The sequence below is a fragment of the Zootermopsis nevadensis genome, unplaced genomic scaffold (assembly GCF_977971745.1).
Source record: "Zootermopsis nevadensis isolate Lab colony 2312 unplaced genomic scaffold, Znev_1.0 Znev_ptg000033l, whole genome shotgun sequence".
Lineage (NCBI taxonomy): Eukaryota > Metazoa > Arthropoda > Insecta > Blattodea > Termopsidae > Zootermopsis > Zootermopsis nevadensis.
This window is the reverse complement of record NW_028259165.1, coordinates 89,073-103,326: the sequence shown is the minus strand read 5'-3', so window position 1 is coordinate 103,326 and position 14,254 is coordinate 89,073. Positions and strand designations below refer to the sequence as shown.

The 14,254-nt window shown below is 37.0% G+C and overlaps 1 long non-coding RNA gene and 1 other non-coding gene across 3 annotated transcripts; both read right to left on the bottom strand.

Moving 5' to 3' along the window:
* Nucleotides 1–770: 770 nt before the first annotated feature.
* On the bottom strand, nt 771–884 carry LOC147871967 (U5 spliceosomal RNA). The gene has a single exon (XR_015538136.1). It is a non-coding gene; the product is annotated as a U5 spliceosomal RNA (small nuclear RNA).
* Nucleotides 885–1,312: 428 nt separating this feature from the next.
* LOC147871966 (uncharacterized) lies at nt 1,313–2,677 on the bottom strand. 2 transcript variants are annotated; one of them, XR_015538134.1, is made up of 2 exons: nt 2,452–2,677; nt 1,313–1,419 (listed from the first exon to the last, which is right to left on the bottom strand). It is a non-coding gene; the product is annotated as an uncharacterized LOC147871966 (long non-coding RNA). The 2 variants fall into 2 exon arrangements; XR_015538133.1 differs by lacking the exon at nt 2,452–2,677 and adding an exon at nt 2,174–2,445.
* Nucleotides 2,678–14,254: the final 11,577 nt, after the last annotated feature.

The window sequence follows — 14,254 nt, the reverse complement described above, 5'->3', positions numbered from 1 at the left end:
CAAATGTAAGAATGAAACAGTAAGGTTCATATAAATATTAAAAATAATTTCAAAATTTTCTAGGGAAATTATAGATTACTATGACGACACAAAATCATCACCTATTGGTATTCCTAACCACATCATAGCATACACATTCACAAACATACCACTCTTCGTATACCCAGTGCTATGACTCAACTAACCAGTTTCCTCAAGCTTCAAATATTCTTCTTCTTCTTCTTGTTTGGTAACAATACACGAACAGGTGTATGAGCCTTGCTCAGCGAGTCCTCCTTTATAAGAAGGAGACGGCCAATTTCGAGAGAGACACAAAGTATCTAGTGATATAATTGGGGTCGAGCGGGATGTCAGAATTCCTAGCAAACAAAAGGACAGACGGTTATCAGGTCAAGACTTCAGATACACCTGGTGGTTTACTTTCATACTTTTACAGGTTCCCTGTGCTGAAAGAAATATTCTCTGTACATCAGAGAGAAGTAATGATGAGCACTTACTCTTCGGAAGCAACTAAGATCCTGTCCAAAACTGATCTAGCAGCTGCTTCTTTTGCTTCCTCCGATGACCCTCCATACCCCACACCTGTGAACATACAGCATGTAGAAAGAACATACAAGAAGTTTTCATCTAGGATTTAAGATGAGCAATGGAATTTGTAACAGTGAATTGATAAGTACACGGTAGTGTTTGAGATTAATATTACGTTAGATCTCATAACTGCAGAGTAGACATTTTTGTTCTGACATTCTCAATACAACAAAGTTAAAAAAATCAACCAGTAATTCAAATGTAAGAATGAAACAGTATGAATCATATGTTCCCCTCAACAGAAAACTTTAGTAAAAGGCAAAAGATTTATGCCTATTGTAGGGAAACCAGAGTTTTTAAATAAGCTAAATAATGTAAAAAAAAAATTAGATAAAACCCCACGCGCTGGGGAAACGTGTAATTATTTACGTTGAAACAAATACGAATTACATGAGTATGAATTACAGAATAATAGCCAAACTGATTTCAAGAAAATGTCTTTCATATTTTATACAATAATAACGAAGACATCACAGTTAAACAACTTTTCTTTTACAACCATAACCAAAAAAGTTAAGAGATTTCAAGAATTTCCCTTTCCCACCTGTTGTATTGATTATCAGGGCTAATGAAGGGTAGAAGATGCATAGATAATAAAAAAAGAGAGTTAATCCAAACTATTTTGTTTGGTGCATTCACAGAACTTCACAAACTGCTTAACGTTTCTTACACAACAGACCTTTTTTACGAAACAGTTTGTAATGCTCACTTGTTCTGAAATCTCTTTAGACTCTCCCTCATGACAGCATGAACTTCACTGTCATTTGTCTCACGGCAGCTCTTACAATGTCCGTCTGTCATGTGCCGGAAGTCCACTTCACACGCACCACTCTGAAGCCATTTTTCAGTTCACTGTCAATCTTTTCAAAACTTCTCATAGCACACACCATGACATGAACTTCTGATTTCCTGATTTCTTACTAGCTCTGGAGAAAGTTTACCCCATAATCAAACCAGTGTTACTGGACTCCCAGAAAACTATGCCCAAAATACGCCATCAGTAGGTCAGCCTGGTATATGGTGTTCTTTCAAGGATGGAATCACTCAATCCCTATCACATACTTTTATTATAAATTCTGTTGCCCATTTTCTGTTCTCAAATTTCCTAAGTACACGAAGCCTTTGTTTTACTGTCAGTAGAATTTTATTATGATTTTCATCCACCTTCTTTAGAACCCCCACCCCCACCCCACAAGTAAGTTGAAGGCCTATTTCACCTGTGCTTATTTAAAAAATTAGTAATGCATGAATATTCCAAACACTCATAATCAGGAGCTTACTGAACAAGTAAGAACCCATAAATTTCTCTTTCATGACATTATGCAATCATAATGTACAAAGTCAACAGATTTCTAGTACTTTCCTTTTGCAACCATGACAGGCCCAATATAGACAAGTTGGTGGGGAGTGGAAATATTCTACTTGAGTGTGCGCTTTGGAATACAGACAAATCACATATTGGATTAACTGACAATTCATCCTTAAATAGGAATGATCATACCAGACACGGATTACAACTTAATTCAGAAGGCAAGTAGAAGCTTGTGCAACTCACTGCTAATTAGATTAGGTGCAAACTGGATACCTGTAATCACTGATGTAAGATCTAACCCTTCTTTTAGGCTTAAGCCCAAATCTGTCACCAAATACCTGAAAGATGTCTACATCAATGCTAATAAACCAGTTCTAAATTCAGAATACAATCAAGATAACAATTCTGTGGTGCACCATCATAACATAAGAGGACTTTCAAACAAAACTGATCAACTATCAGTGTCCATTAATAATAAACACACACCCTAATCTGTGTTTAACCCAACACCAGAGGTAAAACTTGAAAATGTTACTTTTGGAAGTACTTACTCTAGATGAAATATGGTAAAAGAAGGTGCAAGTATTATTGCCAAAAAGAACCTAAAATTTAATTAGATAAATGTATTGTGTCACTAAAATAACAAGAAATAGATGCTGCATTGTGCAATTGGAATCTAAACATTCCAACATATATGTCCTAGCTATATATAGAGCCCCCACTGGCAATGCTGACTTTCCTAAACAAGTTACAAAGCATTATAAATTATCTTTATAAACCTACAGCACAACATCGTCAACTGTGGTCCCATTATCATCAATACAAATTATCTTATTGAAATTTACAATAAAAATGTGTAAAATGCTCGAGTAGCATCTTCCAATGTCATGGCAACAGTTAATTTCCCCATAAGAATCCAAAATTACTCCATCTGATCACGATGTATGACTTCTAGTAATATTAATAATAAAAAATCGATCTCCAGTTATCATAAGTACAGAATACCAATCAGACTCACAAATGAAGACACTATTAAAGAATGTATCTCTCATCGAATGAAAATTGGGAATGAGTATTAAACAGCCTTGATGTAGATTCAAAATTTAACACATTAATAAATAATCTCTTAAAAATGTATAAGCAAGTTTCACCACCAAAACAGTGATAAAATATCTGAAAAGAATGATTGGATCACAAAGATAAAAAAAGATTAACTAATTTGTCAATAGTGGAACAACCAAATAATGAAAATTCACTGCACGAAATATTTTAAAATACTTACTTCCTCGAGGTCTAAATCAGATTAAATGTGAGAATCAGACTAAACAACCTAGAGCAACCCAACAAAATAAAAGCAGTCTGGAAAACATGAAAAAATTAAATCATGGAAATATTCTACAGAAATATTGACCTCATTAATAAAGATAAATGATAATGTAATAAAAAATATTAAGCTCTTAGCAAATTATTTCAATATTTCTTAACAAATACAGAATAGATTAATAATCACGTTGCAAAAAAGAAGCAGAAGACGAACAAAATATGTTAGTTAAACAATCCCAAACACACGAAGTAGAATGATGGCGCCTTCGTCGTCGCGACCAGAGATGACATTATCAGAAACGCAGAGAGAACCACTATTCTCGTCAGCACTTCAAACACATGTGCAATATTTTTTGTTCTTCCTTTGTGTTCAAGTTGATTTTATTTTTCAAATTGTCTCCCTTTCTCTGTTGTTAAACATCAACTTTTCTCATGTTATACTGTTTAGGCTATCTCCATTCATCCTGTCTTGATTTTGCTACAACTGAAAACTATCCCCCTGCTATTAATGTTAATTTTCAGAATTCTTCATCAAAACATAGTTTATGCTGATTCAATTTGTAACTACATACATTCTCTTTGGTAGAGAATGTTAGGTTCACTATAACACTTTTTCAAATATTTCTGAAGTTGTAAAGTTGTTTCCTGGTCTTTAATATTCACACTGTGTACTTTCTTCGCATTAAATCTCTCCCTATTAAGCTTTTATGCTACTCACTGGTTTTGTAACAGTCACTCCCCAACTGTTGTAACCACTGGATATTGATCGTTATCTCAGTAAATTTCTAAGAAAGCTTTTATATCAAGTATAATTGAATGCTGTCTTTTGTCCAACAAGATGTGATGGATATGACTGTCTCTCTTCCTATCGGGAAACACCAAAATGTATTTATACATGTCTCAAAGTGGAACATCATATGCCTCACAGTCAGACTTTCCAATTTGGAAAATGTGTTATCTAATCACCCTAAACCTCTAAATTAGCACACTAAAATGAAGTGAAATTTTATTTATTTTCCTAATTCTTCTGTTTAGGGTAAAACTAAAGGATTTAATATAATTTAATTTATTTTTCACAATATGAAGCAATTAATTACATTTTATATTTTACGTAATTTTAAACACTGTTTTCAAGGCCACTTTCTCTGCTTTGCCATACCAAGGGTTCAAAAAACACTGCAGAATATCCACCATCCCAACAGGAGCCAAACCTTCTGCTGCATTAAAGATTTGTACCTATTCTATCTTCCTACTTATAAACAGGAACATAGTAAATTAGGACTCTACACTCAAATTCCAAAAATAGTGACCATCTTCATTTTCCACCACTTAAACTTCCTCTTTGGCCTTTCCTACCTCTCCTTCTTGTATCTGCCTAGTCTCTGTTCACCAGTCTACGTTTCTCATCCCCCTATCACGCTCAATCAAATTCAATGTTCACACAAATTCATACCCTGGACATATCAGGACAACCGTGAATGTTAGTATCATGTTCCCACTACCATTTGAGTCCCCAAAGTAACCACTTTCTAGATCGTTGCTAAAACACACACACAATTCCATTCAAATACTTATTATCACCATACAAGGTATCCATACAGCCTACAAACCACCTAATTCAGAAGCTGGCAAAGGAACTGCAACCAACGCTAAACATATAAATGACATACAGTTTATATGCTAAATAACCTATGAATATATCAGCACCAGAAAAACAAAAATCGTTTTCCCTTAACACACAACAGGCTATAAACTCTACATATTCAGCTCTCACAAAGCTACCTGCAAGAAGTGGGGTTCCTTCAATGTTATTGAAGAGATATATTACTGACCGCTGTCTAACAACTGACAATCTTGAAATATAGATAAGACATGAACTGCTCCGAAATCCGTAACACTTGATAACTATAAACAGAAGCAAAAGGGATACAACACTGTACCTCAGACACTTCAATATTCCTGTGACAATCTGACTTCAATGGTCTTATGCCTCGGCCCAGAATTGGAGTCCAGCTAGCAGCCTCAAGTATTCGCATTTAAATCCCTAGTTCTCATACATTAGAGGTTAACAAACTACTACCTCTGCATCTGCACCTCCACATTTCAAACGCACTAAGTCAAGTATGGCTCACATTCCCACAGAACATTCAACCCACTGCACCTCAAACTGAGGTCTCCCCATCTTGGGTTTGTGTGTGATATGTCACTACAGCTACACCAGGCATTGCCAAACATTTCAGCTCACGGGGTCCTCTTCAATGTTTTATGAGATTCCACACAGCAGCTCTCAAATCTCACAGTTTTAATATAAAATTATGTTTCAAATAACATGTCCGACAGCTACTTGTGTACTGCTGTTTAAATGAAATTCACATTTCATTAACATGTGGGAATATACAAGAATAACAAACAAACACCAAGTTTAAGCTTCGGAATTAGTAAAAATAGATGGTTATAATCTTTCATGCTCTTGTGATTGCCCCTAAAACTATTTTACCTCTTTCTAATGTGACCTATCGCAGACACTGACCCTGACACACTTGAGCTAAGCCATGACCAGAAGCCATGTTCCCTTGTGCTATATGCTCTGACCCGACCAATGAGACTTGTTAGCCAGGACAAACAGTAGCCACGTAGATGACACTAAACTGGGTCAAAAATAACAAAATTTAACATCTTCCCTCTTTTTATAAGTCTGCTTCCTCCTCCGAAACCCCAACAATTCCTGATGCATTTCTTGTCGCTTACACCCAAGCTAAAAGATCATCCAGCCTTCATTCGCATTAGAACCACTGAGTTTCAAACTGTTACTTCCTCATATTCATAATCACTCTCACATAAAATATTCAATTACACGACTTAATGGATTCAGGATTGTTAAATGCTCTTTCCTAGATCCTGCTGAAACTCTTATGCTCATTTAAGGTACAATATTATGCTTTCAAAGTTTTCCTATGCATGCTCTTTATGAACATTGAACTGTCTGCAATGAGTCCACACGTCAGGTTAAGGGAAACAAGCAGGAAACAAAATTAATTCAAAATAGACAACGACAATCTCAATCTGACTACTCTCTCCTTTTTATAACATTCAAGACAAAAATCTGACACCAACACGACAAGTGGGCATTAAACAACTGTTTCTGTGTGTGTGTTTACATTCATAGTTACTCAACCTGGTTCACACTCTCACAACCATTTCAGTAACATCCCCTCTTCTTCAAACTACTTGTTAATATGATCTTTGCCATCAGCTTTACATAACCTGTCTGTCCATTAAACAGTACAACTGCTTTATATTGCTAAATTATGAACATTATTGCTAACAAAAATTGTAAAACTGCACACGCATAGCTGCAAAGACATATAACTTTAAACAGAGTAATTCTTTGACAGATCCATAAGAAAATTCTACACTTGCCCTAAAAAAAGGGGAAACCTGGGATTCCACATGGACAACAAAGTATTCCTTACAACAAACAGTACAAACATCATCAATACTGGAAATTACATTTTAACTTTAAACGAAACAGTTTCTGACATGCCTTTAACCACTTTTACAATTTATATATATATATATTCAGAGATTATCAACAGTTTCTCAACACAAAGAAATAGCAAGCTTTGTTCTACAAAGACTTCTGACAGAACAGTGTATGTAATTTCTAATGCTGTGTGAAACCAAGAGATGAATTGTGTAACTATCACTGCACAAGGTATGTGATGTAGATTGGTTTATTTGTAAAGACAATCCCCAATAACTATTTGTCCCAGTGTGAGTACTTTCACCTTTCTTCAAGCATGTCTACCTTGAGGGTTTGTGACTTACAAAAGAAATGGCAATTTCACAAAGAGGCAAGCTTGGCCAATGTAAAATATTGCAATGTCATGCATTTCATGCAGGAGAATTGAAAAACAATTACCAGTAAAGGCGTGTAGAGGCACGCAGTGTTTCAAGTGACACAAGATAAGCAATGATACTTGTATTTTACCAGTCCTCAGACATCCTCCATCCATACTTCTGAAATTCAAGCAGAGTAATATGATCTTCTCAAAAACATTTAGCTGCTATACAGAGTAAAAACAGTATGCAATATTTTATCACAGCCAGTTATTTTAAATCCACGATCACATTCTTTCAAGGCCACTTGCCAAAACTGGGAAAAACTTCCCCAAATCCCTGTAAGACACCTCGATAATGAACTGTGGTTCAATAATGTGCTTGTGCCATTCATCATAGTCAGATGCCATAACAGAGAAGTTACTGGATATTTTATCCACACTAAACTTGATTATTCTTTAATGCATCCTTCTTTGAACACAAGGTATAGCAAATGAGGTTTACAGTAATACACCTTTACTCTAAGTATCTTAAAGCCAGTAATCACTAGGGGTTATAAGGACTAAATTAAAATTACAAATAGGTTGTAAATGCACAATAAGGGTGAAAGATACAGGCACTGTCAATTGAACATTCATGAATCCTTTCAAATCTGAACAACTTTTCAGTTACGCACAAGTCACATGTTGATATTTTAATGCCCAATTGTCTCTAAAAGCAAATATATCCTTATTTGCTCATTCATATCATATAGTGAATTATCACTAGTCTTTAACTATGCTTTTTCATTTTATTATACAATAAGTGTATAGTGAAAAGACACAATCACAACTCGTTTAATCAATACCTACTCATGAACATATAACGAACAATTCATGTCAATAAGGCAAACAGAACAGCAAAGCAATAACTCTGATCTGCCATTAAAAAAACTAACATAAATATAGGTATCCAAGAGCATGGCCCTATGGAAACTATGAAAACTATTCAGTATTGTTTTTGACATACAGGACTGCATATAAATACAAGAATAGCAAATTCCTATATAAATCTTGTGTATTATCATCAGGCATTCAACATCACGACAGTGACTGCAGATGCCTGCACTGTCCTCTTCTTCTGTGTCAAGCAAACGAGATCAAACTTTTAATTACTAAGAAAACTTTGTCTCTGGCACGCAACCTGATATATACTTAAAAGAACTCGACTCTATGATATTCAAACTGCAACATTCACTTCTACTCAACAGACGTCCATCCACATGGTTTCACCCATACATAAGAGATTCTTCACATACAAAAATCAATTCTCCATGAAATTTGTAAATACGGGTTCCAAAACTTTTAATGGTCACATTTCATGTACACTGTATAAGCATGTATGCACTTATTAGGTGTACATATATAAAGACATATATGCATGTATACATAAATGCAAAATGCTGCTCCATCAGTTTTCATTCATGGAAGACACATATACATATCAATTGCATGTAATACATGAAAATAGTAATATTACTAAATATCTCATATAATTTTGTAATTATATATATTTGCTTTAAACACATTAACTGGCTAGTTACTGTTGAAAACAATGTACATATGAAATAAGTTCCCTCTTTCAGTAATGCTTTGCTTTCTTAGCAAACATAATTTTATAATAATAATATATATATATATACATATAAACTATTTGAAAATGTGACTTCCTATATCACCATTCTTGAAAATCAAACATAATCACATAACTTGTAACATAACATAGTCAAAAGTATGATAATGATAAACTTTTCAAAACTGAACATCAGTCAGAAATGACTTGAAGCTTTCACAGTGACTAAATGTGATAAAATCTTCTCAGGCAACCAGCAGCATCAATCTGGAGCAAAGTCCAGCATTTCAGAAACCTACAGGGAATGATGCGACATGTCGCTGCTGTTTCTTGTTAAATACATAATCAATGCAGCCAGACCAATGAATGCATCTGGATCTTTGTGTCAGAAAGACCTGATCAGTATCGTCTAAAATCCACAAATCAGTCAAAAGTACCGCATCGTCTATTTTGTAGGATTATTTCACAGATCATGCAATTTCCAAACTTCTGCACGTAAAATATACAACGCCTCATCAAAATCAGCGTGAATACGAGCGCTTGAAGCATTTCAGTCAGTAATCACTTGTTTCACAGAAACGAGGCTACTAAACAAATGCTGACTCCATACTGTGCTATGGGCTCAAGAAGCCCTCCCTATTGTCATCAGCTAATTTGCAGATGCCTCAACAGCTGTCAAACACGTAAGATCATGCCATATCCATATCCACAAGACAGTCACTGTCAAGTTCATTACTTTTAGCTGGAACTTCTCTAGTTTTTTGTTAAACATTCCAAACATCCTGTTCATTTCACCTTATCAATTTGCTATTATTGCAATGTACGAGGTGCGATCAGAAAGTTTACAGACTGCGCCTATAAAAACCTGTACACTTATCTCAGGTATTAAATTCATCCATCACCCTCGGAGTAGTTCCCAGCGCCGCTGCCAAGCCTGGAAGCATCCCTGGAAATCTTTCTTTGTCAGCCTGTCAAGCACCATCTGCGATTCTGCCTGAATCTCTTCTATCGTCTCAAATCTCCTTCCCTTTAGCTGAATTTTCATCTTTGGCAAGAGGAAGAAGTCACACGGCGAATAAGGAGGGTGCGGGATGACAGCCATGGTGTTTGAGGCCAAAAACTGCCGAACTTTGAGGGCGGTGTGTGCTGGCGCGTTGTCATGATGCGTCGCATGTGGAGTTCTTCCTTTAGAATCAGCTGACAGGTCCCATAGCCTATCCCAACAATGTCGCACAAGTCGTTGATGGTACGACGTCGATCTTCGTAACATTTTCGGGCGTTGTGCTCGAAGATGGTCGTCCAGAATGCTCGTCATCATCGACAGAGGTTCGGCCATTTTTAAAACGTGAATGCCACACAAAAGTTTGCGGACTCCCCAAATGCTTGCTTTAGAATTTCATAGGTTTCCGTAGCCGTTTTGGCGAGTCTTTGGCAAAATGTGATGCACACGCCATTCCGAAATTGCAGGAGGGTCGGTGTAATGCACTACCAAAACGCCCGTAACTAAGAAACAAATGCTAATTCGATGATGCCGGCTGGCACACTGATTCACTATGATTGTAGGCCGCACCCCCTAGCGGCAGAAGCTCGTACTACATCCGGTTCGCCCTCTGTTGACACAGTCTGGAAACTTTCTGATCGCACCTCGTAATCTGCAAACCGGATACTGTGCACCTGTTTTCCATTAATTTTTCTTGGAATAAACAGTGATAATTTCCCTCAAATGCACAGCTAACTGATATTCGTAACAGACACACGTTAAATTGCCTTTGAGGTATAAACTGCATTTTAAGTATTATTTACTGCTTACTTAAACCTCACAACAATAATGAATGACAATCTTATTATTAAGAAACAGATAAAACATAAACTGCAAGATTTGAGATTCTCAAATTGGCGAGTATGAAGATGGCTGTCATCCAGGTTGTAGTGCCGTGCTGGTAAACTTTCACCAGAATACACGACGCTACAATGCTGAAGACAGCCATTTTTAATGCTAAAATCCATTCAGAGACACTGGTAAACATCGCACACATTTTAGTGAACAAGGCTTGCAGGCATAACCTTGAAAACATAAAGAAGAAATGTTAAGCTTATTTCAGCAAGCTGATGACAGGATTATAGGAAGAGATGATTCACAGATTTCTTAGTGGCACTCACCTAAAGTAAGCAAACTAAAGTTATTATTGGTGTTTTCCCAGAACTGATAATTGTACCATTTGTGTGTTCATTTTTGTGCCTGTGCGTAACAGACATTTTCAAGCATATACAGTGAAACCTCGATGCATCGTTTCGGCGGGGGTGGGAAATAAAAACGATGAATACGGGAAAGCATTAAAAATTTAAAAAAAGCAATGTTTCTCTTTCAAAGTTACTTCTTTTTACCAAAAAAGTCTTTAATGGACAAATGGTTTGTCAAAACTTTACGTTTTAAGCCAAACAGAGACCTTTCCACATTCAAAATGTTTTCCTCGTCACGTTCAATAATATTATGCGCATAAAAGAAAGACTAAATCAAGCGTATGTAAACGCTCGTGCAATTTGCTGGATACTGCACGACTTTCACATTTCGTAGAAATGTCGTGTCCTTCGGATGAGCGGCACAATTATCTACAAACAGCAAAATCTTTCTGCCTTGTGTGCCCATGGAGGCATCCAGAGAACTTAAGAACGCCGTAAAGATGTCTGTGGTCATCCAAGCCTTTTTGTTGGCGTGATATTTCACCGGACGTTTTTTCATGTTTTTGAAACAACGCGGTTTTAGTGATTTTCCAACTACAATCGGAACCCGTTTGTCACTACCGTCACTGTTAACACACAGAAGAACAGTAATTCGGTGTTTTGCACGTTTTCCCCCGTGGCAAGATTCACCTTTCAATGCCAGCGTCCTATCCGGGAGGGCGTTGTAGAAAAGTCCTGTCTCATCCGCATTATAAATGTCCCTCCAGCAGACTCTCGAGCCACAGCTCCGTTCTTTCCACATCCACAGCAGCACTTTCGCCGGCTAACTTCTTGTAGACCATACCATGTCGTTCTTTAAATCTACTAATCCAGCCATTCGACGCTGCAAAATTTTCAATATTCAGTCTTGCGGCTATCGTCTTGGCTTTTTCCCGCAAGATGTTGCCATCAACAGGAATTCCTGAGGCCCGCGATTGCTGGTACCAAGTGAAGAGGACACTTTCTAGCTCACTGAAAGTTGATTTCCTTCCGGTTTTCCTTTTTTTGCATGAATTACCGCACTTGTCAGTTTGTTTTCGGATTTATTTCTTCTTTGCAATCATTGAATTTAAAGTAGATGGTGCTAATCCAAGGCGTTTAGCAAAGTCGATTCTTTTTTCAAATGCATTTTTCTCCACTTCTTCTATGATTTTTAATCTTTCTAGAAGAATTCTGACTTGTTTTACTGGGCGAGAGATGGTACAGGAATAATAACAAAATAATTAACAGTAGTAACAGGAATAACAAAATATTTACGGGAACAACTACAAAAGTATAGACTGGAACTATAACAGGAAGAATGGAAGTACTGTTACTGCCGAACACGACGAAACGTAGCCGTAGAAGACACTGAACCACTGGAAACGAGATGAACCAGAAGAATGAAAAGTGTCGCCGGCCTTTCCTTTGTACTTATAATAAAAGCATTTGTGAAGAAATTCACACTGCACATGCCATCTGGCATCGCTGGAACGAAATATGAGTGCACCCTGATTAAACTCATAAAATTTCTGACAATGAGCACCGACATTCACTCCAACTATCACCCCTGCACCGCTGACCACTCATTCCAAAAGAATCTGTGCTGGTTGGGCAACATAACATGTTACCGCTACTGCGTATTCCAAAAACATTGTGCGTCTTTCGGTATTAATTTATCTCAAAACCCAGCATTTTAAATTCTCAGAAACGATCATTGCGGGAAAATTGTGGGCCGGGACTAAGATTTTTAGACGATCGATGCCATAAAACGATAGAAGCGGGAAAATATAACATTATTTTATATGGGATGTATCCGGGACCGAACAAAACAGACGATGCATCCGGGAACGATGGATAGACGTTTCACTGTATGTAGACAAAATGTACCAGAAATTAAATTAAATTTACAGCACATGCAATAAGTGCGCTGCAACGATTATAAACAAAAATGATGAACACAACTTCGGACATCTTGTAGGTACAATTATCTGAATCTTATTATGAACCAATAAACAACTTGTCAATAATAACTTTTGCTGCTTCACTTTTGGCTCCATCTTCAGTAGATCCATATCCCACACCTGAGAACATACAGCATCACCTATTGGCATTTCTAACCTCATCATAGCATACACATTCACAAACATACCACTCTTCGTATACCCAGTGCTATGACTCAACTAACCAGTTTCCTGAAGCTTCAAATATTCTTCTTCTTGTTGCTTGATCACAATACACGTGTAGGTGTATAGGCCTCCCACAGCAACACCTCCTACATAGGAAGGAGCCGGCCAATTCCTGGAGAGACACATTGTCTCCAATGACGTAATGGGGTCGAGTGTGATGTCAGAGTTCCTAGCAAACAAAAGGACAGACGGTTATCAGGTCAAGACTTCAGATACACCTGGTGGTTTACTTTCATACTTTTACAGGTTCCCTGTGCTGAAAGAAATATTCTCTGTACATCAGAGAGAAGTAATGATGAACACTTACTCTTCGGAAGCAACTAAGATCCTGTCCAAAACTGATCTAGCAGCTGCTTCTGTTGCTTCCTCCGATGACCCTCCATACCCCACACCTGTGAACATACAGCATGTAGAAAGAAAATACAAGCAGTTTTCATCTAGGATTTAAGATGAGCAATGGAATTTGTAACAGTGAATTGATAAGGACGCGGTAGCGTTTGAGATTAATATTACGTTAGATCCCAAAACTGCAGAGTAGTCATTTTTGTCTGACATTCTCAATACAACAAAGTTAAAAATCAATCAGTAATCCAAATGTAAGAATGAAACAGTATGGTTCATATAAATATTAAAAATAATTTCAAAATTTTCTAGGGAAATTATAGATTACTATGACGACACAATATCATCACCTATTGGTATTCCTAACCACATCATAGCATACACATTCACAAACATAGCACTCATTGAATACCCAGTGCTATGACTCAACTAACCAGTTTCCTCAAGCTTCAAATATTCTTCTTCTTCTTCTTGCTTGGTAACAATACACGAACAGGTGTATGAGCCTTGCTCAGCGAGTCCTCCTTCATAAGAAGGAGACGGCCAATTTCGAGAGAGACACAAAGTATCTAGTGATATAATTGGGGTCGAGCGGGATGTCAGAATTCCTAGCAAACAAAAGGACAGACGGTTATCAGGTCAAGACTTCAGATACACCTGGTGGTTTACTTTCATACTTTTACAGGTTCCCTGTGCTGAAAGAAATATTCTCTGTACATCAGAGTGAAGTAATGATGAACACTTACTCTTCGGAAGCAACTAAGATCCTGTCCGAAACTGATCTAGCAGCTGCTTCTGTTGCTTCCTCCGATGACCCTCCATACCCCACACCTGTGAACATACAGCATCT